This window comes from Macrotis lagotis, chromosome 1 (genome assembly GCF_037893015.1).
Source record: "Macrotis lagotis isolate mMagLag1 chromosome 1, bilby.v1.9.chrom.fasta, whole genome shotgun sequence".
NCBI classification, from domain to species: Eukaryota; Metazoa; Chordata; class Mammalia; order Peramelemorphia; family Peramelidae; genus Macrotis; species Macrotis lagotis.
The window spans coordinates 529,801,447-529,828,021 of record NC_133658.1 but is presented as its reverse complement, the minus strand read 5'-3'; the positions used below and the strand labels follow the sequence as shown (position 1 = coordinate 529,828,021).

At 31.0% G+C, this 26,575-nt stretch overlaps 1 protein-coding gene across 1 annotated transcript in view; it reads left to right on the top strand.

Moving 5' to 3' along the window:
* IL1RAPL1 (interleukin 1 receptor accessory protein like 1) overlaps positions 1-26,575 on the top strand; it is a 1,500,378-nt gene that overhangs the window by 825,839 nt on the left and 647,964 nt on the right. The window lies entirely within an intron of this gene.

Here is a 26,575-nt window from a genome sequence, read left to right as displayed (position 1 = left end):
GGGATAAGGCAAAAAATGATTAAAATTTGATGAAATTCAAGACTCTTCAGAAGTGTATGTCTAATGAAAGAAGTAGGGAGGGTATTTAGTGACTTTGAAGCAATGCTGCTTATCAAATAATCAAGCAATCAATCAATCTGTGATTGAACTTTGATAGCACTTTGATCTTATCAAGCTATCAAATAATCAAGCTATGATTGATGATACCTGATTAATAGTACTTGGGTGATAAATAACACCAGATGAAGAGACACAAAGATCTATAATGTTAGAGGGAAAGAAAGAAGGGTGTGAACACTAAGTAAATCCTTTTCAATAGATTTGACCCAGAGAGGAAATAAAATACATTTTCATTTGGCCTTAAAATTCTATCCTACTGTGCAGGGAAGGGGAGGGCAGGGGGAAGGGAAAGATAAATGAAGAGGGGACTTCTAAAAGTGAAGGTGAAGGTATAAGTTATATAAGTGAAAGTTAAATTTTTAAAAAAGTTAAAGGTGAAAGGGAGTAAAACTTTGGTGAGGAGAAATAAGAGGAAAGGAAAGAGAAAAACATAAATAAGGGAAGAGAGCATAGAAGGAAATATATAATTAGTAATCTTATCTGTAAACGTGAATGGAGTGACCTGTTCCATAAAATGGTAGTGGATAGCATAATGGATTAAAAACCAGACTCTTACAATATGCTGTTTAGAACAAACACATTTGAAGCAGAAAGATACACATGGTAAAGGTAAAAAAAAATGGAGCAAAGTATATTATGCTTCAGCTGAAGTAAAAAAAATCAGGGATAGGGATCATGATCTCAGATAAAGCAAAAGCAAAAATAGATCTCATTAAAAAGGGTAAGTGGAAGCTTGGTGGCACAGTGGAAAGAGCATTAGCCCTGAAGTCAGGAGGACCCAAGTTCAAATCCAGCCTCAGATACTTAATATTTGCCTAGCTATGTGACCTTGGGCAAGTTACTTAATGTCATTGCCTTAAATAAATAAAATTAGAAAAATGAAATAAATAAAATGGATATGGAAGGAAACCACATCATCTTAAAAAGCACCATATATCATAATTAAACATGTATGCACCCAGTGGTATAGCATAAAATTCCTAGAGGAAAGTTGAGTGAATTACAAAGAGACATAGACAGCAAAATTTTAATAATGGGAGATCTCAACTTCCCTCTCTAAGAAAAAGATAAATTTAAGTACAAAATAAACAAGAAGGAAGTTAATAAGGTGAATAAAGACTTAGAAAAACTGAGATTTAGACCTCTGGAGAAAACTTAATGGGGACAGAAAAGAATATACTTTTCTCTTTGTAGTATATGATACCTATACCAAAATTGATCATGCACTAGGGCATGAAACCTTATAATCAAAGGCAGAAAGGCAGAAATTATAAATGCTTACTTCTCAGATAATGATACAATAAAAATACATGTAGTAAAGGGTCACAGAAAGATAAACCAAAAATTAATTGGAAACTAAATAATGTAATTTTAAATAATGAGTGGATTAAACAACAAATCATAAAAATAAACAATAATTATATTCAAGGAAATGATAACAATGAGACATCATACCAAAATTTATGGGATGCAGCCAAGGCAGTTTTGAGGGGAAACTTTATATCTCTAAATGCTTATATGAGTAAAACAAAGACATCAATGAATAGAGTATGCAACTTAAAAAGGTAGAAAAAAATGAAAGATCCCCAATTAAATACCAAATTAGAAATTCTGAAAATCAAGAAAGAGAGAAATTAATAAAACTGAAAGCAAGAAAATCATTGATCTCATCAATAAAGTTAAGGGATGGTTTTATGAAAAACCAATAAAATAGATAAACCTTTGGTTAATCTGACTTAAAAAAAGAAAGAAGATAACCAACTTGCCAGTATCAAAAATGGAAAGGGTGAACTAACTACCAAGGAGGAAGAAATTAAAGAGATAATTCAGTTACTTTGCTGAGCTGTGTGCCAAAAACTTTGATAACCTGAATTAAACCACCCAGATTAACAGAAGAGGAAATAAGATAATTAACCTCATTGCAGGAAAATAAATTGAAAAAAACATCAATAAACTCACTAAGAAAAAATTTCCAGGTCCAGATGGATTTGCAAGTGAATTCTACCAAACATTTAGGGAGCAATTGATTCATATGCTATAGAAAGTAATTTTAAAAAGAGGAGAACAAGGAGTTCTTCCAAATTCCTTTTATGACACCAATATGGTGCTAATACTTAAAGCAGGAAGAGTCAAAACAGACAAAGCAAATTATAGACCAATCTCCCCAATGAACATCGATGCAAAAATCTTAAATAAAATTTTAGCAAAGAGTTACAGCAAGTTATTACTAGGATGATACACCATGATCAGGTAGGATTTATATAAAGTATGTAGGGATGGTTTAATATTAGGAAAATTCTCAAGATAATTAAACATTTCAGTAGCAAAACCAACAGAAATTATATGATTCTCTCAGTAGATGATAAAATAGCTTTTGACAAAATCTAACATCTTTCCTATTAAAAACATTAGAAAGTATAGGAATAAATGGAGTTTTCCTTAAAATAAGTAGTCTCTATATGAAGCATCAACAAATATTATATGCAATGGGGACAAACTCAGAGCATTTCCAATAAGATCAGGGGTGAAACAAGTATTCCCATTCTCACCATTACTATTCTATATAATATTAGAAATGTTAGCTTTAGCAAAAAGAGAAGAAAAAGAAATTTTTCTGGCAATGAAGAAGCAACGTTTTCACTCTTTGCGATGATATGATGATGATGGTATACTTAGAGAAGCAAATAAAATTATCCAAAAAAACTACTTGAAACAATTAACAAATTCAGCAAAGAAGCAGGATATAAAATAAACACATAAATCAACAACATTTATATATGTATATATATATATATATATATATATATATATATATATATATATATATATATATGTTGTTCAAACAAAGCCCAAAGGGCAATAAATAGAAAGAGACATTCTATTTAAAGTAACTGCAGGCATTAAATACCTCTGTATCTATCCCCCAAGACAAACCCAGAAACTTTATGAATACAATTATAAAGCACTTTTCCCCCCAAATAAAATCAAAATCAAATCTAAAGACCTGGAAAAATGTCAGTTGGTTAGGTCGAGTTTATATAATAAAAATGACAATTCTACCCAAATTTAATTACTTATTCAATGCCATAACAATCAAACTACCAAATAACTTTTACTAAGCCGGGAAAAATAGTAACCAAATTCATCTGGAGCAATAAAAGAGCAAGAATAGCAAAGGAACTGATGGAAAAAATAGAAAGGAAGGTGGCTTAGCTCTACCAGATATAAACTACACTATAAGGCATCAAACATCAAAACTGCCTGGTACTGGTTAAGAAATAAAGTAATGGATCAGTGGTTTAAGTAGGTTCAAAAGAAACAGTAGTAAATGACTTGTTGAGAAAACTGGAAAATAGTATGGCAAAAACTAGGCATAGACTAGATCTCACACTCTATACCTTAATGAGTCAACAGGATTTAGACATAAAAGATGACAGCATAGATAAATTAATAGACCAAGAAATGTCTATTTATCTGATCTATGGAAAGAGGAGAAATTTTTGGCCAAGCAAGAAATAAAGTACGTTATAAATTGAAAAATAAATTATTTTGACTATTTTAAATTTTAAAAGATTTTGCTGTAATGAAATTAACGTTGCCAAAATCAGAAGGAAAGTTAAGTTCTCATTTCTAAAATATATAGAGGGAATTGTATCAAATTTATAAGGTTATAAGTCATCAATTGACAAATCATCAAAGGATATGAATATAGTTGTCAAATGAAGAAATTAAAGCTATATACAATCATATGAGAAAATACTTCAAATCATTATTGATTACAGAAATGCAAATTAAAATAACTCTGAAGGATAATCTCACACCTATCAGACTGGCTAAGATGAGATAAAAGGAAAGTGATGTTGGAGAAGTTGGAGAGGTTGTGGGAGGATTGGGACATTGCTATGTGGAGCTGTGAACAGATCCAACCTTTTTGGAGAGCAATATGGAACTATGCCCAAAGAGCAAATAAAAATTTATTTGCATGAGAATTAAATGAGATAGAATTAGAAATAACAACCAAAAATATCAAATAAAAATGTGTATTTTTACATATGATTAATAATTTTTCCAAGGTAGGTATATGAGAGAATTATAGATTTAAAGCAAAAAATTAAGTTTTACTTTAAAATGATTTGAAGAATTTTCTCATATGATTAATTTCTTCATTTGAAAACTGTCTATTCATATCCTTTGACCATGTATCTAATTGGGGAATGACTTGTAACCTTATAAATTTGATAAAATCTCTATATATTTTAGAATTGAGACATTTATCAGAACTCCTAATTGTAAAGATTGTTTTCCAGCTTTCTGCTTTCCTTCTAATTTCAGCAGTATTGATTTTAAAAAACAAAACCTTTTTAATTTAATATAGTCAAAATCACTCATTTTGCAATTTATAATGTACTCTATTTCTTTTTTTTGGTCATAAATTTGTCCCCTTTCCATAGATCTGATAAAGTATTTCTTGGTCTATTAATTTATCTATGGTGTTGCCCTTTATGTCTAAATCCTGTACCCATTTTGATCTTATTTAAGTATAGGAGTGAGATATGGGTCTATGCCTTATTTTTGTCATACTATTTTCCAGTTTTCCCAACAATTTTAGTCACATATTGAATTTTTATCCTGAAAGCTGATATCTTTGGGTTTGTCAAACAGTGGATTACTGCAATCATTTAATATGGTTTCTTTTGAATTTATCCTAATCCATCAATCCATTACCCTATTTCTTAACCAATACCAGGCAGTTTTGATGGCTGCCACTTTATAGTATAGTTTTAGATCTGGTAGAGCTAGGCCACTTTGCATTTTTTTTCTCATCAGTTCCATTGCTATACTTGATCTTTTGTTTCTCCAGATGAATTTTGTTGCTATTTTTCTAGCTCAATAAAATAGTTATTTGATAGCTTGATTGGTGTGGCACTGAATAAGTAATTTAATTTGGGTCAAATTGTCATTTTTATTAAATTAGATTGACCTAAATATAAGCAATTAACATTTTTTTCAATTATTTATATCTGACTTAATTTGAGTGAGAAGTGCTTTATAATTGTGTTCATACCATTTCTAAGTTCGTCTTGGGAGGTAGATTCCCAAGTATTTAGTGTTGTCTACAGTTACCTTAAATGGAATTTCTCTTTCTATCTCTTGCTCTTGGCAAGACAAGTAAACACTTTGAGGGAAGATCCAGGATAATATAATAAAAAGGTCATTGATTGAGGGTACAGAGGAAATCTGGACCAGGGTATGGAAGGAAGAAAAGTAAACACACACATATACACATATTGTATATGTATAGTATAATTTTCTGAGTATGTATATATATATATATATACATATATATATATATATACATACTAGAAATTTTATTGATAAAACTGGTAAAGCAAGATTTCTCCTTTTCTCCTCATTCTTTGACCTATTTGTAGAAATATAAGTCATAACGATTGATCAATAAAAAGTAGAAATATTAACAAAGAAGAAACAAAATTATTACTATTCATATAAAATAGTGTGGTTTAAGTAGGAAATGCCAGTGAGTAAGGCAATTTAAAAATAGTTATAGCTTTAGTAAACAACAAAATGGGAAATAAATTCAGAAAAATCATCAGCTTACAATTACTAAAATCATATATGGTATGTGTGCTTAAATATGTCTGTGTATATATATATATATATATATATATATATATATATATATTTCTCTGTAATAATTAAGGGAAACAAATGAGTGATTTTAAATGCTTGTGATGCAACTATATAATATGAAAACCAGCAATATTATGTAAATTAGTTTAAACATTTCATGCTATACAATCAAACCATTAAGTGCTTTACCTTAGAGACTTTTCAAAAAAAAATCTATAAAGCCATTTAGAGAAACAAAAGGTATAGAATTTCAATATAAAAACGTTGTAAATGAGAGAAAAATATAATATTTATACTTGACTGATGCAGAATTTTTAAAAATCAGTGGAACAGAGTAAGTATATATAAGATTCAGAAACAACACAGAAAGAACATAACTTGGACAGATAAATTGGAAAGAGCAGCAGTTGTAGATTCAGGAGAACTTGAGTTTGAAGTCATCTTTTGATACTAATTAGCTGTATATTGCTGGACATGAAACTAAACCCCTATTACCTCAAAAAAATTGGGAAAAAACACAAACTAATAATAAATAATAGGATAACATCCCCCTACTATACAAAATCTGTTTGAAAAACCTTTCTAAGAAAAATAACTTGTGGTCAGCATCCTTCACCATATTGTACAAATAGTGACAAATTTCAAATTAAATATAAAAGGTCAGAAATTTAATTAGAGGAAAATGGTAGAAGGAGCTTCCACAATTTTGACTAGAAGACATTTCATAAAGAAACAAGGAATAGAAGAAATCATAAAGAACTATCATTAAAGTCTTTACAAAAACAAAATTAGTGAATATGGAATTTTTAAAAATTGCCAAGTGGGAAACAAAAAGATATGGGCAACAATGATTTGGAGAATAAGAGGGTGGGAAAGAGTAATGGAGGGAGGGAAGAAAGGAGAAAGAAAAGAAGGAAGGAAGGAAGGAAGGAAGGAAGGAAGGAAGGAAGGAAGGAAGGAAGGAAGGAAGGAAGGGGAAGGAAGGAAGGAAGGAAGGGAGGGAGGGAGGGAGGGAGGGAGGGAGGGAGGGAGGGAGGGAGAAGGGGAGCAAGGGAGGAAGGGATGCAGGACAAAGGGAGGGAGAGATGGAGGGAAGGAGGAAGGGAAGAAGTGTTTTTCTCAGAATTTGTTTTCAAATTGCGAAAAGAAAATGATATGGCAAATTAATCCTTATATTGTACAAGAATAGAAAAATGCATGGTTCTCTTTTGCTTTGTTCTGTTTCCATTTTAGTGCAAAACTGTGAATTAATTTCATTTACCATGCCAAATTCAAAATTTAAAATATTTATGCAATAAGCACAATAAATTGATACATAGGATAATAGTATTTTGTGCTTAACACTGATAGCTTATCTTAAGTTTTCTAGGCCCAAGAAGACATTACTTTAAAGTGTAGTTTGTTTTATTCTGAGTCTTAATTGTGACTTCTTATAGGGAGGAAGACATTTTAAGGACTTTCCATTAAACTAATAAAATGATTTTTTTCCACAATAATGAGGAACCCTGTGGATAAGTTCATTTTCAGGACAGTCTCTATTGATTTTTACCATTTGTACTTGATTGTAGCACTAGATATTATTTGGTATTTCAAAATTGCATAAAATAATTTTGCCAGAAACGGACAAGAAAAGATTATCTCCTTCCAAGGAGGCATTTGAGTATTGTAACATTTTCAGGTGGGTAAATTTTATTTCTAGGGAGGGCTATTAATGGTAACTCACCACTTGCTGCTAAAGTGCTGACACCACTTTGAAGCAAAATACCAGAAAAAGATAAAACAGATCTTTACTTGAATATATGGTTCTGTACTTGTTCAGTCTTGTCATGGTGACTATCTCTAAACTTCAATACTCTTTGAATTCCTTTGGAATTCTTTTCCTTTTTCAAATCATTAGGACACCTGCATTCAAGTCATCTATCAAAATATTTCTTTTTTTTTATTTTTGCAAGACAATGGGGTTAAGTGACTTGCCCAAGATCACACAGTTAATAAGCAATAAGATCTGAACTCAGGTCCTCCTGATTCTAGAGTGAGCACCCTATCCACTGTACCACTTAGTTGTTTTTTTAATGTATATGAATATTTTATTTGTTTTTCCAACTACAACAATAGTAGTTTTTACCAATAATTTTTGCAAGTTTTTGAGTTTTACAGTTTTTCTCCTCCCTTCCCCTCCCCTATCAGAAAGGAATTTGGTATAAGCTTATATTTATGACCATGCTAGAAATAGATCTAAATTGAATGTGTTGTGAGAGAAGAATACGATCCAAAAGGAAGAAAGCATTAGATGACATAATACATAAGACAACTTTATAAAATTGAAGATAAAAATCTTTGGTCTTCATTTAAATTCCACAATTCCTTCTCTGGATGCAGATGATATTTTTCTATCATGAGTTCCGTAAAATTGTCTTTGATTATTATACTGCTGAAATGAACAAGTCCATCATAACTAACCATAACTTCATTTGGTGATAATGTTTAATGTTCTGGTTCTACTCATCTCACTCAGCATCAATTCATGCAAATGTTTCCAGGCTTTTCTGAAATCCCATCCCTCATGTTTTCAGTTTTTAAAAAATTTATTTATTCATTTTCATCCATATGGGCATGCATATTTCCAAGTTACAAAATTTCCCTCCACCCTCCCTTCCCTCAGTGGGGAACAGTCAAGTTAGCACTTTACATGCTTATTTTGATAAACATGTTTACAAATTAGTAATTTTTGGCATGAGGAATTAGGATTAAAGGAAAGAGATACATAAAAAATAATTTTTATAAAATATTCATCAGATTCTGGAGTGTTGTGCTTTTTTTTTCTTGTGTTTTGTTTTGTTTTTCTTCCTCTGGATAGGGAAAATATGGTCTATAGCCAGTCAAATATAGTTTTCCTAGCTCTCAACAGCAGAGAGGAGCTGCTTCCATCATCTCATAAAGCTGTTGTTGATATGTACATTGTTCTCTTGGTTCTGCTCCCTTCTCTCAGCATCAGATCCCATAAGTCATTCCATGCATTTCTAGAGTCCAACCATTTATGGTTTCTTAGAGAATAATAGTATTCCAAAGAATTCATGTACCATAATTTGTTTAACCATTCCCCAATTGATGAGCATTCCCCTCAATTTCTAATTCTTTGCCACTACAAAAGGAGCTACTATGAACATTTTGGAACATGTAGGATTTTGTCCATTTTTTTTATAATTTCTCTAGACATAGACCTAGAATCAGAATTGCTGGGTCAAAGGGTATTATGAACAGTTTTGTTGCTCTCTAGGCATATTGCTCTCCAGAAAGATTGGATCCATTCACAAATCCATCAGCAATGCATCAATATCCCAGTCCTCTCACCACCTCACCAACATTGATGATCTTCCCTTTTCTTGTCTTGGCTAATCTAATAGGTGTGAGATGCTACCTCATTATTGTTTTAATTTGTATTTCTCTAATCAATAGTGATTTAGGAGTATTTTTTCATATGATTATATATAGCTTTAATTTATTCATTTGAAAACTGTTCATATCCTTTGACCATTTATCAATTGGGGAGCATCATGATTTCTAATAGAGCATATTATTCCGTCATATTCATATACCACAATTTGTTCAGCCATTCCCCAATTGATGGGCATTCCCCCGATTTCCAATTCTTTGCCACTACAAAAAGAGTTGCTATGAATATTTTTGTACATGTGGGATTTTTACCCTTTTTCCTGATCTCTTCAGGATCCAGACCCAGGAATGGTATTGCTGGATCAAAGGGTATGCACATTTTCTTTGCGCTTTGGACATAATTCCAAATTGCTCTCCAGAAAGATTGGATCAGTTCACAACTCCACCAACAATGCATTAGAGTCCCAGTTTTCCCACATCCTCTCCAACATTGATTATTATCTTTTCTAGTCATATTGGCCAATCTGAGAGGTGTGAGGTGGTACTTCAGAGATACTTTAATTTGTATTTTTCTAATAATAATGATTTAGAGCATTATTTCATATTACTATAGATAGCTTTGATTTCTTTGTCTGAGAATTGTCTTTTCATATACTTTGACCATTTATTGTTTGGGGAATGACTTTTTTTTTAATAAATTTGACTCAGTTCTCTATATATTTTAAAAATGAGTCCTTTTTAGGAAATACTGATAGTAAAAATTGCTTCCCAATTTAGTACAATCCTTTTAATCTTTGTTTCAATGGTTTTGTTTGTGCAAAGACTTTTTAATTTAATGTAATCAAAATTAGCCAGTTTGTATCTTATGTTCTCTATCTCTTCTTTAGTCACAAACTGTTCCCCCTTTCCATAGATCTGACAGATAAACTACTCTTTGTTCTCCTAATTAGTTTATAATGTTATCTTTTATGTCTAAATATTGCACCTATTTTGACCTTATCTTGGTATAGGGTGTGAGATGTTGGTCTATTCCTAGTTTCTGCCATTACTGTCTTCCAGTTTTCCAAGCAGTTTTTATAGGAGTAAATTCTTATCCCAGATGCTGAAATCTTTGTGTATGTCAAAGAGAAGATTACTATAGTAGTTTGTTGCTGTCTCTTTTGCACCTGATATATTCCACTGATCTCCCACTTTATTTCCTAAACAGAACCAAACCATTTTGATGTCTGATGCTTTATACTATAATTTTACATTGGTCTTGAAGCTGCCTTCTTTTGCATTTTTTTCATTAATTTCCTTACTATTCTTGACCACTTGTTCCACCATATGAATTTAGTTATTATTTTTTCTAGTTTATTTTGGAATTTTGGAAGTTTGATTGATATAGCACTTAACAAGTAATTTAATTTAGGAGAATTGTCATTTTAATTATATTAGTTTAGCCTACCCATTAGCAATTGCTAGTTATTCAGTTATTTTGATCTGATTTTATGTGTGTGAAAAGTCTTTTATAGTTAATTTCATAAAGTTTCTGAGTCTGCCTTGATGGGTGGACTCTCAAGTATTTTATGTTAGCAATTATTTCTTAACACTAGAAGCAATTAGGAAATTAGAAATCAATGAGGAGAAGCAGTATCCAAAGAAGGAACTTGAACTGGACATTGACAGATTGATTAGATTCAGAAGAAGACAAATTTAGGACACATCTGAATTTAGAAGTCTTTACCAGTGTTGCCTAAATTGAAATTTCCTTGTAATCACAATTTTTTAAAAAGTCTCATAATTTATACCTCATTCTGCAAAATATTAGATAGACATAATGCTTATGATAGTGTTTCAAAGAATATCTTTAACATAAATCATAACATTATCCAAGGACACAATATAAACATGTTGTATGAAATTTAAAATGCAATGACAAGTTGTCCACTTTTATGGAACACAATCATGAAATGCACTCTTTCAAGTTGGTAAATTTTCCAGATTCCTCAGGCACATATTTCTAAGTGATGAAACTTTATTATTTCTTGTAACTGCTTTAATGGAAATCTCAATAAAAAGGGATTTAATATTTTCTCGTTTGATTAAACAGATAGTAATTGACTTAATTCAATTACTCTTAATGTTATAATATGTTTTTGCCTTAAAGAAACTTTTAAAAAGTGAGAAATAGGATCATCATTAGAGATAATATCAATCTTTAATAATAATGATAATTATTCAACAGCACAATAGTTATTTTATCCATCTAATCAACAATAAATATAAAAGGATAGTAGGAGCATAGTGACTTTTTACAAGACCATTTCTATTACATTTCTATAGAAAATACTAAGAATATCTTCCTTATAATAATATGGTATCTTTTTCAGTATTTTGCAGGTATCAGAATGCAATTACATAGATTTTCTCCCTTTTAACTCAAAAAAATTAAGACATTTTTACAATAGGTATTATTCCCAATTTACAAGTGAAAAAAAGTGGCAACATGAATTTAAGTAATTGACTTAATAATAAAGTTATTTGTTTTAAGTTGTGATGTTAACTGTAATGGCAATTACAATTGCTTTTTTCATTTGGAGTTTATCAAAAATTTCTATCTTTCCTTGTGAATTAAAGTGAATAGATTTTGAGATATCTATTTCCCTACTTCAAAGACATTTTTATTTAATTGCATTGTCATTCACTATTTCTGCATTTGTGGTTCTGTTTAGGATATCTGAGATACAAATTATACCTTGCTCTCTTGCTCTCTCTCTCTCTCTCTCCCTCTCTCTCTCTCTCTCACACACACAAACACACACACACACACACACACACACACACACACAGTCTGTCTTTCTTTCAATTATTCTCTCTCATTTATCATGATACATGTGTATATATGTTTGCATATATATACATATAGGTATGTATATACATACATATATACCCATGCCTGTAATAGTCACTTTTTTATCTTGTATACTAAAAATATAGGGGCAACTAGTGGTACAATGAATAAAGTGTCAGATATAGTATCACTAAGACTTGAGTCAAAAATCTAGCCTCAGACACTACCTTTGTGACCCTGGACCAGACATTTGACACTGCTTGCTAAGTTTTCTCAACTGTGAAATGAGCTGGAGAAGGAAATATCAAATTAAGCTTGTCTCTTTGCCAAAAAATTCCAAACAAAGTGTCAAACACAATTGAAAGATTAATTTAATTAGGACACACACACACACACACACACACACACACACACACACACAGACACAGACAATAAAAGCAGTTTCATTTCATGTTTGAAAACAAAGAAATGTAAATAGTGGTATATATGTTAAAATCATAGCTGACCATAATATGAATTTAGAAATTATATTTTTTTCTTTGTATTTTCTTTGCATATTATCAATGAGATAAAATATTTAGGCTATAAAATGTTTAAAATTTTGTCACAATTTATTAGAAATAGTTTTCCACATATAAAATTAATTTAAATGCTATCAATCTTCAAATCTAACCTGTTTGCGTATTTTGAGCTTAAAATTTATCTAATAGTATTTTCCAATTTACAGAAGAAATTATCAGTGGCATCTTCTACACAAATTATATTAAAGTCGGCATTTTCATGATGTAGAAAATTAATTAAAAGCATAAAAGTATTGAATTTACTTTTGAAATCTGTCAATTTAGCATTGTAGAGTAAAAGAAAAAAATGATGTCCTACTCAACCAAATATATGTCAAAGTAATTTGAAATGTTCGGTAGCTCCAAAAGTTGCTGCTTTATTTTTTCTTTATTTTTGCATTCCATGAATTTTCTGATCTGGTTTATTAATAGGTTTTAAAAGAATAATTTTATTTTCAGATATCATTTTACTCATAAAGGACAAAATAAAAGATAATAGCATAATGATACCATTATTTTGGTTAATGAAAACTAATCATTTAAGAAGTTTAGGTGGCATACTGAAAGAAGTCCTGGAATTAAAAGCCAAAGATCTGAATTGAAATCCTGACTGTTGACACTTTCAAATTGTGCTACCTGGAAAAATCACTTAACATCACGTCGCCTCAGTTTCATCATCTTTATAAAAGGAGATAAAAAGTTATAGATAGATATAGACATATGAAGTGTGATATCAAAAAATACTATAAAAATTTGTAAAGTTTATTACGTGTTATTAGAATGATTATCATTTAATTTTTTTTCAAATTTCAAAGACTATTCTAATAGATTTTAGACTCTATCACTTTGTACAAAGATGGAGTATCTTTCAATATAATCTTGACAAACCTCGGTTAAGGAAAAAGCTATTGAATACATGGATGGGTTTTTCACCAGTAGACTGGTGATAATTAGCTTTGTGACAGAGGGAAGTTCACAGTGTTTTTGAGCCTTATTTTCTTTATTTATAAAATGAGAATTAAAATATAGTCTTTTGTATTAGGTAAGTAATTCTGAAGATCAAATGAAATATGCTAAATTTTAGAATCCATATGAATTTAAATTATTCTTAAATAATAAAATTTTAATTACTGGCCTTTTATATCTGATTGTGGTCATCCATTGTTATCCTATTTTAATCCCTCTCTATTTCAGCTTTGAAATTGACAAAGTAGTAGAAAAATAAATAAATATTGCTAAGAATTTCAGCTATCAAATTAATAGTATGAATAATATTAATAAGAATTTAATAATCCCACCTTGAATGCTCTCTAGCTGTGTGACCTCAAGCAAGTTGCTTATCCTTTGTCAGCTTAAATTTTTTATTGAAAATAAAAGGTTGGATTAGTTAATTTCAGAGGTCCTGGAAGCATGATCCTAGGATCTACTGAAATCCTTAGTATAAGCTCTATAGTCAGCATTTGAGTTAATATACTTCTTTAAGAACTGGACCAAATTCATAACCATAAGGTAGAAAGGAAATTAGATAACATACAGAAGTTGTAGCCCCTTGGTTGGATGACTCATGACTCTGCTCATGGTAAAGAGGAGATTACAAGAATTGTCAAAACTGGTTGTATAATGTGTTAAAGATTAATAAAAATTTGTATTGCATAGTCCTCTTGGCTTTCTTTGCTCAAATAGAAAAGAAAACCTTAAAGATATTTTCAGCTTATTTCCCAAAACACACCATAGAGAATGAAATAAAGAACTTCTATTCTCAATTTCAGAAAATCTTCTCCAGTCAACTATATGTTCAGTATAGCAGTATTCATAGTGATGGTAATAATAATAATAATAATAATAATAAACAATAATAAAATGTTGACATTTTTCCATAGCTTTCAGGTTTGCAAAACTCTTTCCAAATATTATTTCATCTTTATAACTAAACTAAGAAAGTAAATGTTATTATTATTATTACCAATTCACATATTAAGGAAATTGAGACAGATATTAAGTCAAATAACTCATCCAGAGTCAAGGAGTTAATGAATTAATAAGTTTTTGAACTCATATCTCTCCAGGCCTAGCATTCTATCCACTCATCCAACTTTTTGACTCACTTTCCAATTAAGAAATTAAAGAAGCCAAACATATTTGAAAGACTCATATATATATATATATATATATATATATATATATATATATATATATGAAAAACTCATACCTGTATGGGATTGTGTTCTTCAGGAAGAGAGTTAGAAATGGAAGACATTCGATTTCTGATTAGAGGTAATGAATGATCTTAGTTCTATGGAAATGATTATTGAAGGGATTTAAGGTGCAATGCAATGCAATATTTATATGAAACAGTCATTGGGTTGATTTGATTTGTGTATGTGTGTTTAGATATAGTTGCATATGTTTGCATTTAAACCATATATATAGTTGGTTTAGCATTGTTGAGTAAAAGGAAAACATTCAATTTTCTACTCAACCAAGTATATGTCAAAATAATTTGAGATGAGATATAAAAGACATCGGTTAACTATGTTAGTATATTTTAATGGTGGATTCATTTTGGAGATTAAGCATTTAAGGAGAGATGTTTATGTTATAAAAAGAAAAGGCATAAAAATGTAACAAAAAGAAATTTAGAATCACAGAAGTGATTTTATACAAGTAGTGACCAACATTGCATAAAATATATCTTCTATCTTCTAAAAAATTTATATTGCTGCTTTTTGCTTTTATATTTCTTTCCTTCTTAGAAATAGCTGCTCTTTTCTTCACTACCTCTGAATAGTACCCATCTTTAAATTTATTGTGTTCAAATAGACACAGAATTGCAGGTTATCAATGTAGGAATGAATCATGTCAAAATCAACTTCATGTGAGTACTCAGAAGCCATTAACTACTTTGAGCAAAGGTAAGACTTCTGTTTGTAGTTAATGTGCTGATTATATCAAACCTCAGGGTTTCTATCCTCAAGGAGGTCCTTGGTTGCTCAAAAGAAACTAGTCTCATGATCCACTCAAGAAAAATAAATAGTTTGAAATTAATATATCTGATTTATAATATCTATTTTTTTTCTGAGAAGTTCACTGAGTATATAGATGAGTACACATATCTTATAGTCAATGAAAACTACCCATTGTTGATTAGGAGGAAGAAAGCAGGAAACTTACTTATAGGAATCTGTAATGATTTCACCACTGTTTCCAATAATTTTCTTTAACTGAGAAAATAGTAATGAATCTGGAAATACCATTCTTCTGGTGCTAGAAGAATGCAAACTGCAAGAAAGCCATCAAATTTACCTTTGATAATGTTTAGTACACCCTTTTCTACCAAAGAAGCCTCATTTGAATATGTTGAAACATATTCATCTTAAAAAAGGGGGAGGTGGTAGAGAAAGAGGGGTTGTGTAGTGAGATGGAATGATTAAAGATGGGCAGTTTAGAGTTTGTATTTGAATCTATGAAATGTTACCAGACTTAGAGGAAGGTCTTTGCAAAAGTAGACAAATGTCCTTCCTGAAGATTTTACAAAAGACAAAGATAAACATAGCAAAGGTTGAGTAGATAAGGATAAGGTATGATTTGTTTTTTAGAGAAAAAAATTCAAAGCATTAAGATTAGCTAAATCTTTTAAATATCCTAAATTAATGCCCCTCCTTTGTTTTTAATAGCATTAATTTTATTATTTATTTTCCAATTAAATCATTGTTATTTGTGACAAATGCCAGTAATACTTAACTGAGATACACATTCAATTAAAAATGTTTGTTGAATGAATATTGAGTTGATTTTTTCTGAATGATAAATTCCTAATTGAATTTGAGAGACTAGATTCATGTACTTATTAGTAAAATATCCTTTAATATTCAAGATAAAATTAAAGATAAAAACTTAAAAAATGTGCTTGAGTAAAATAAATAGTTGGAGGTGATAAGAGAGAACGGTATATTGGTGAATTCATTTGTTGATGAAGAGGAAAAAAAAGTGAATATGAAGGGCAATGGAGAGTCCATGAGGGATTTGCAGTGGATGAAGTAACTTTAACATAGTATGGAAATGTAACCTTGGTCGAAGGAGAACTTTCAAGATATTTAAAAAAGAGGAAGAAATGACAAGAGAATCCTTTTAAATATAGGAGTATGTTATTTTAAAGATAGAAATGAAATAGATATTAGAGAAAATAGTTGTTATACAGAAAGATTTTTTAATATTAAGTTTTATGTGCCATAAAAAATGTACTATATCCATGCTTCTATTTTTTTTTCATTTGAGAGAGAGAGTAAGGGAAAGTTGTTTCAAAAATTAGGTCAGACCTTAGGAGAAAAACAGTGATGTGCCTGTCTTCTTAACATCCTAATTAACATGGTAGGAAAACTCCTAATAGGATATGTCTAAGGTTTAAAAAGAAGTTGGAGATTTAGTAGCTTTCATTCTACAATTTTTAGAAGAAATCAGTCATTAGCAAATATTTATGGGTTCACCTCTCTCCTTCCTTTAGGTACTTAATGTATATCCTAAAATGATCTAGCCACTGGATTTTGTTTAATTTTTTATTTAACATATATGAGGGAAGATTTTATAGAGAGGTAGTGGTGATATATGTATATTGGGATAAGGAATTTATCTAGAAATAAAGAAAGAAAGGGAATAGTGTCAGTTTTTTATAAAGTATTTTTGAAACACTAATCAATCGTTATTTTATAATTCAGTCATGATACAACTGAGAGGGCCAAAGTTACACGAGAAGCAATATGTCAATTGTTCTCTTCCATTACATAAATATAAAGGAAGAAAATATTAGAAAATGAGAGAAAAGTGAAATTATAGAGAAAAAGACAAGATCAATGATTCTAGTCTCTGCTTTTTTAGCATGTGAATGGATAATTTCTTCTTTTTTAAGTACCACCAGGAACCTGAGTTCAACCTCTAGATGTATTAGTAATGTTGAATTTTAGTTGAAAATAACAGACTTTCTTCCCCAATTGATAAATGGTCAAAAGACATGAATAGATAGATTTCAAATGAAAATAAATAAAGCTATATATAATTATATGAAAAATTGCTCTGGGGGTGTCTAGATGATGCAGTGCATAGGACACCGGCCTTGGAGTCAGGAGTACCTGAGTTCAAATCAGATCTCAGACACTTAATAATTACCTAGCTGTGTGGCCTTGGGAAAGCCATTTAACCCCATTTGCCTTGTAAACCTAAAAAACAATTTCTCCAAGTCATTATTGATTAGAGAAATTCAAATTAAAAAACAATGAGGTATAACCTCACACCTATCAGATTGGTCAAGATGAGAAAAAGGGAAAATGATCAATGTTGGAGAGGTTGTGGGAGGAGTGGGAAATTGATGCATTACTGGTAGAGTTGTGAATGGATCCAGCCTTTCTGGAGAGCAATATGGAACTATGCCCAAAGAGCAATAAAACTGTTTATACCCTTTGACCCAGCAATTCTGATTCTATGTCTATGTCTATAAGAAATTATAAAAAATGGGTAAAGTCTTACATGTTCCAAAATATTGGAAATTGAGGGGATGTCCATCAATTAGAGAATGGTTAAATAAGTTATGGTACATGAATACTATGAAATATTATTGTTCTATAAAAAAAGCTCAAATGGGGGTGGCTAGGTGATGCAGTGGATAGAGCACCAGCCATGGAGTCAGGAGTACCTGAGTTCAAATCCAGTCTCAGACACTTAATAATCACCTAGTTGTGTGACCCTAGGTGAGTCATTTAACCCCATTGCCTTGCCAAAAAAACAAAAGCTCAAATGGTCAGACTCTAGAGAAGCATGGAATGATTTACAGGATCTGATGCAGAGTGAAGGGAGCAGAACCAAGAGAACAATATACAAATTAACAACAACATTGTGAGATGAGCAACCTTGATGGAAGCAGCTCCTGTCAGAAATTCAGAAAACTAGGACAACCATATTTGACTGGCTATGAACAATAATATCCTCATCCAGAGAAAGCAAAGCAAAACAAAACAAAACAAAACAAAAAACCCAACCCTTCAGAATCTGATGAACACTTTATAAAAATTATCTCTTATGTTTGTCTTTCCCCTAATCCTACATACCCAAAATAACTAATCTGTAAACATGTTTATCAAAAATATGTATATACCCTGCTAACCTAATTTCTCACCACTGAGAGAAGGGGGGGTGGAAAGGGAGAGTGGAAGGAAATTTTGCAACTTAAAAATATGTATATGAATGAAAAAAATAATTAATAAATTTTTTAAAGAAAATAAATGACATTCTTGCCAACTGAAATGGGACAAGAGCATGATGTTTAAGACATGAAACACACAATGATGTTATTAAACCAAGGGTATACCAATAGAAAAAAGAAACTGATGTGATTATAGGTATATCATGGAAGTCTGTATTTGATTTAATGGACAAATTTAAATACCTACTCATATAAGAAGATTTTTAATGTCCTGGTTTTTATCTTTTAAGTTACTAACTAGAAATAGCTGCACTTAGCTTCTGCAATTGCCTCTTAGAATTATCTCGTCCCTTTTATAGCAATGTCCTCTTAATATCTTTTGAAATATTTTTAGATGTTATATGGGTACTGACAATGTGTTTTGTCCCCCCTTCCATCACCTCCTCCAGGATCTTTTTTCTTTTTCTGATACATTTTTGTATTGATGTTTTACTTTTCCAAATACATGTTATTAAAATATTTTTTTTAACATTCATCCATATGCCTATGTATTTCTAAGTTACAAAATTTCCTTCCATCCTCTCTTCCCATCCCTCTTCCCTCAGCAGTGAAAATTCAGGTTAATATTGTACATGCACTTTGTGTTAAGTATTTCTAAAAGATGGCCATTTTTCAGTATGAGGAATTAGGATTAAGGGAAATTCATAAGAGATACTTTTTCAAAGTGATTGTGGTGTTCCTCAGATTTTGTTTTGTTTTGTTTTGTTTTTCTTCCTCTGGATAGGGATAGCATTGTCCATAGCAGGACTAATAGGGATATCCTAGTTCTCTGAACTATGGAGAGCAGTTGCATCCATCAGGGTTGATCATCTCACAATGTTGTTATTAATATGTATATGGTTCTCTTGGTTCTTCTCCCTTCACTCAGCATCAGATCCTGAATTCCTTCCATACTTTCTCTAGAGTTGTTGGACATTTATAGTATCTTATAGAACAATAGTATTTCACAATATTCATGTTCAATCATTTGTTTAACCATTTCCCAATTGATGGGCATCCATTCAATTTCCAATTCTTTGTCACTACAAAAAAGAAATGCTATGAATATTTTGGAACATAGTTTTAATTTGCATTTTTCTAATCAATAATGATGTGGAACATTTTTTTCATACGACTATATATAGTTTTAATTTCTTCCTTTGAAAACTCTCTGTTCATATTTTTTTGACCATTTATCAATTGGGGAATGACTTACAATCTTATATATTTGTTGCGTTTCTCTGTTTATTTTAGAAATGAGATCTTTATCAGAACTCCTAGTTGAGAAGATTATTTCCCAGCTTTCTGCTTTTCTCCTCCTTTTAGTAGCATTGATTTTATTAGTGCAAAACTTTTTTAATTTATATGGTTAAAATCATTCATTTTGCAGTTTATAATGTGCTCTCTTGTTTGGCCAGTTTCATTTCCATAGATCTAATAGAGTATTTTTGATCTATTAATTTATCTATGGTGTCACCCTATATATCTAAATCCTGTACCCTATTTTGAACTTATTTAGGTGTGAGATATAGGTGTTTGCCTAGTTTTTGTCATGTTGTCTTCTGAGTTTTTCAAACAGTACTGTTAAACAGTACTGCTGTTTCTTTTGTTGCTATCCTGATGGTTCATGATTTATAGTATAGTTTTAGATCTAGTAGAGATAGACCACCTTCCTTTACATTTTTTTCATCAGCTCACTTGTTATCTTGATCATTTATTACTCCAGATGAATTCTGTTACTATTTTTCCTAGTTCAAAAAAAATAGTTATTTGGTTGTTTGATTGGTATGACATTGAAAAAGTAATTTAATTTGGGTAGAATTGTCTCCACCTAACCATGAGCAATTGACATTTTTATTTAGAACTATCTTTATTTGAGAGGGAAGTGCTTTATTATTGTGTTCATACAGTTTCTGGGTTTGATCTTGGGAGGTAGATTCCCAAGTATTTAATGTTGTCTGTAGATACTTTCAATGGAATCTTTCTTTCTATCTTTTGCTCTTGGGTTTTGTTTCTCATATATAAAACTGCTGATGATTTACATGGGTTTATTTTATATCCTGCTTTGTTGAATTTGTTAATTGTTTCAAAGAGGTTTTTAGATAATTTACTCTTTTTCCATAGATATACATCATATCATCTGCAAAGAGTGAAAGCTTTGCTTCCTCATTGCCAATTCTGATTTCTTCAATTTCTTTTCCTTCTCTTATTGCTAGAACTTCCTCTTAAGTCTTAATATCAGAATTCAGAGAAAGAATGGGCTTTAGAGAGCATCTAGTTTGGAGCTTAACTAATTTGTCCAAAGGTAATCAATAAGTATTAATATTGTTTCCCTGGGTTTCTTCAAGCCCTACACAAAACTCTATCTTCTATAGGAAATCTTCCCTAATACCTCTTCCCTCACTTCATTATTTTTCTATTTGCTCTATATTATACTTAATATGTCCATAGTGTTTTAGTGTTGTTTCCCTGAATGGGCTCCTCCTGTCCTAAAGACAGGGTTTATCTTTGCCTTTCTTTGGTCCTCAGAGCTTAGCAAAGTATCGGAAACATGATTGGTATTTAATAAATTATTTAATAAGCTGTTGACTGACAATGATTACTAGAGTCTGGGGTAGGCACTGAGGATACAAGAAAGTTTGCCTTCTCAGGAGAAAACAATAGTAGTTGGTGGGGAGATAAGATGTAAAAAAGTCATTCACTGAACATCTGTGCTCCTTAGGCATTCTGTCTTATCACATATTTTGCAGAAGTATTATGAAAATCAAGCCAGACAAATGTTGCAGAAAAGTGCTTTGCAACATTATTATACCTCGGAAATGTAGATGATGATGATGAAGATGGTAAGAAGTGGTGATAGAACAGTAAACATATACATACAAATATATCTACATATATATATATATATATATATATATATATATATATAAAATCTCCAATCACTGTGTTGAACATGTTGCTGTCATAGCATGTATTTAATAAAGTTACTTTCTCAATTTGCATATTTTTAAGCATGAGGAAAGGAAAGAGACTTGCTCAAAAAATGTATATTCTAAAGAGATCAAAAAAATTAGAATGAAATCTAAAACCGTGACATTAACTGCTATTTTATTTCATTCTAAATATTTTTAAAATCTGTAATAATTATTTTTAATTTAAGACTTTTTAGTTCACTTAATATTGATTTCTGAATATTTCACTCTATTCCTTTTCCTCACTAAGCCATATCATTTGTGAAAGATTTGGAGAGAGATTTAGAAGATGAGTATGAAAGAGAGACAGAGATAGAAAACATCAGAACAAACCAATATAAAATCTATGTCTAACGGTATATACAATTTTCTACAAATTGCACTCCTGCACTGAAATGAAGGAGACATATTTTTCTCTCTTCTATGGGTCAAGTTTTGAAATTATAACTATACAATTTTTAGCTTCATTTTTTTGATTCTTTCCATTTGCATGGTTTTAATCAGTGGGGGTATAAAGATTTCCAAACTACTCTGCTCTTTACTATACCTCATATAAATTTTCCTATATTTATGTAAATCTAGTATTACTCATTTTTGTAATAATTTTAAAATGAAAGGAAACTATTTTTTCTCTTCACGTTTCCCAGATAATAAACTTAATCCATTTTAAATGCGAAAAAAATTGTGGAAAGTGTGAGAAGTAAACTGAATTGAAGACAATTTTCAGTTCCACAACTTTGCATAGTCACTTTGAATAGTTACCATCAATGACTTCTTGGTTTTTTTTAAACTTTTTGCTCCCTTTATAATTGAATGCAAGTTTCTCCAGAATACTGATATTGTTTTTTGAGGCAGTTAGGAAGTATGATGACGTTCTCAAACACTTAGGAGCCTCAGGACCCTGGGAGAGTCAATGTGTCTCCAATTTCCTCCAAATGTAAAATGGCAATAACAGATCCTGTTTCTGTTGTGGGGGTTGTTGTGAGGATCAAATGAGATGATATTTATGGAAAACATTTAGGAGCTTGGCACTTAGTAGGCTCTATAGAAATGTTTATTCCCTTCCCCTTTATCTCTTTGTCTTCATTGCTCTGTCACCTTGTCTTTCTGTCTCAGTCTCTCTTATCTTTAGTAATTGCTAGTTTTAAGAGAATGAAAGAAGTGAAATAATAGATATTAGTTTGGATATAAATAAGTTAATAGGGGAAGCATCATTTCTAATTTTATGCTATTATGGGATAATATATCTGAATTATTCTAAGTCTAGTACCTAAATAGAAAGATACTTTCCAATTTCAAAGAGTTCTGGGAAAATGACCCACACATTTCAAGTAAAATGATTGGATAAAACACATTTCAATCAACCTAGTATCTGTGCCAACATTACATGTTTAAATGTTATATGTAGGTCTTAATACAACCAAGTTAAAAAATTAGACAGAGAAATAGTGCTATGATTCAGAGGGAGATAGTGAGAAGAAACTAAATCCAAAATGGGGGATAAGAAAGTAAGAAGAGATGAAAATGGAAGAGGAAAGAAGAAAAGAAGAGAAGGGAATTGATAATTAATAAATTTTTAATTATTAGCTTTTTTTGTTTAATCTTCATGCGCAGAAAATGTGCTGAATTTATTTAATGTAAAATATATTCTACTATATTAAAATTTAATCTTAATATATAAAAAATTCAGACATTATAAAAGCCTCTACTAGTAAAAATGTTTTATTTTGCATTCTCTTAGAAATTATATTGATATGATTCATACCTCTATTTACTCTCATTCATCAGTGAAACACTTGCCTTAAAGAAATGATTAAGTGTTATTTTTATAGTATTTAAAAAGATTAAATGGAATACAAAATTATTGAAATTTATAAAAGAGATCTACATGTTACCTTTGGGCATCATCAAAATTACTGCTTGTTACTAAGTGACCAAACATGAAATTAAAATTAAATGTTTTATATCTATGGAAGAGATGTGTGAAGGTCTTTATACAAATAGTGAGACTGAATATGAATCTTTTTAGTAGACAAGGCATTCTAAGTATTTGATTTACTCTACAAACAAAGTATTCCTGGAGCAAAAGGGTTTTTTTTTTAATTGTTATTTTATTTTCATCAAGAATTTATAGAGATATTATTAACAATATGTTTGATGATTTATGGAGATTATATGGTGAGCTAAGGGAATAGAATTCTGGGCCAGGATTCAGGAAGACCTGAGATAAAATCAGGTTTCAGACTTAATAGTTGAGCGACCCAGAAGCTTGGTGGTGCAGTGGATAGAGAAAGCATTGGCCTTGGAGTAAGGAGAACAAGAATCAAAACTAGACTCTTACTAGCTCTGTGTGATCTTGGGTAAATCCCTTAACGCTTATTGCCTCTTATCCAGGGCTATCTCCAGTCATCCTGACTTATATCTGGCCACTGGAGTCAGATGGCTCCAGAGGAGTAAGTGAGACTTAGCACAGCTTCCCCTCACTCAAATCACCTCCCTTATGTTATAGTCTTCTTCAAAATGAAGGACAAACTTAGACCAAGCTGAGTGACCCTCCATTTGCCTTAATCTATTGAAGAAGGAAATGGCAAAGTGCTTTAGTATCTTTGCCAATAAAACTACATAGACATCATTGGCATGCTATGGTCCATGGGGTTATAAAGAGTCAGACATGACTAAATAACAACAGAGATGTTATTAACAGTGTAGTTGGTGATACCAGACTAACTTACATAAAATAATATCTTAATAAGTCTTATACTGACTATATGTACAAAATGGTAAGATTCTTCAATGAGGAATGAATTTTTATTATTGATATTGTTATCTAAAATAAAATAATATTCAAAAGGTAATTATTTTAAAATAATATGTGGTAGTGATGACTGATGACCCATGGAAAGGATTATCCTTACTATACTACTATATTAACTCACTCACTGTAATAAAAACACTTTTAGTTTTTTCTCTGTAGTTCATATGATAGATATGTGACAATTCATTCTACTTCTATTATCTGCTCACTTACAAAAAATGTTGCATATTTATGGAAAGACTGGCCAGGATTAAGATTCAATATATGGCTTGCAGCAGAGTTAATTGGCTTGTTGAAACATTGAACTTGTAACTTCAATGTCATTAGTAGTATTCTAGAGCCACATCAGGCAATAAACCATAAAATAAGCTGACTACTATTTTCCCTTATTTCTGAAAAGTATTCATTGATGTTTTTAATAAAAAGATAAGCAGACATTAAATGAACACAGCCTTCCCAACACAGCATTTGGAAACAATGAGTGATTACATGTGCAAATCAAAAATAGAAAGATTTTTATGTGCTGTCATTATGTTTTAGAAATATGAGATGAATTTGGGAGAAAACAGCATGAACAAAAACTATCTCATAACTATATGAGAATTGTTTTTTATTTAATAAGAAACTTTTATGTTGGAGCATTTTAATGCTTCAGTGCTTTGATGCTTCCTTACCATATGTTAATGGACATCGAAAATGAGATTGGAAGATGTTTGTAGTCCAATTAAAAGATGAAAATCCTTGAATTTCCTATGTAATTATTTATTGCTGTCTAATTAATCTGCTATCACATTAAATATAATATCATCCTTGATTAGTAAAGACTATAATAAAGTAAGGGGTTATTTTTGAAATGACACCTTTGGGAGAAAAATACATTTTTATTCCGCAATATGTAACACTTGGTTTATTTCTATAAGAACTTAAAGTTGAATATAGTGTGATATTAATGTAAGGGGAAATTTTATCAAATAGAGAATATAATAATTAAAATCTTGGTATTAGAGATTCTTTCTGGGTGTCTGGGTGGTACAGTGGATAGATTGCCAGCCCTGGAGTCAGGAGTACCTGAGTTCAAATCCGGTCTCAGACACTTACTAATTACTTAGCTGTGTGGCCTGGAGCAAGCCACTTAACCCCATTTGCCTTGCAAAAAAAAAAAGATTCTTTCCCTTTTTATTACTGTTGGATAAGATGATCTTGAAGGCTGGAGGAGAGGAGTTCCAATCCAGTTTCAGATATGTGACACATACTAACTGTGTGATTTAGGCAAGTCACTTAAACCTGATTGCCTCTCATCCAGGGCCATTTCCAGTCATCCTGAATTATATCCAGTCATCCTGAATCATATCTGGTCGCTGGACCCAGTTGACTCTAGAGAAGAAAGTGAGACAGAACCCCCCCCCAAATTCAATTCATTTGCATGTCATGGCATCACCTCTCTGAGGTCATGGTCTTATTCAAGAATGAAGGATAAACATCATCATCATCATAAGATTTTATATTTAAAGCTTTTGTGATCAGATGTCAAAGAATAGGTCTTTTTTTTTAGCTTTTGCAAGGCAATATAGTTAAGTGGCTTGCCCAAGGCCACACAGCTAGGTACTTATTAAGTGTCTGAGGCCGGATTTGAACTCAGGTACTCCTGACTCCAGGGCCAGTACTCTATCAACTGCACCACCTTGCCGTCCCCAGGAATACCTCTTAAAAGTAACCTTTATATTCAAAATGGTCTATAAATTTAGGCATAAAAATGGAGAAGAAAATTGAGAATCAACATGATGAAAGGAACCAATTAATAAGTATTTTTAAAAGCTTTTAAGGCTTAGAATATGAAATGGCATTGACTTTTGGAGGGGCTTTTATTTGAAGAATTTATCACCTCATCATTATGAGTATTCTCTCCAATGATGCTAATTAAAATGCTCCCCATGCTGTTTTAGACAGTTCTTGAACATATCCTTAGATTCTGGCTGTTCCAAAAATTGTAGAACAATTTTT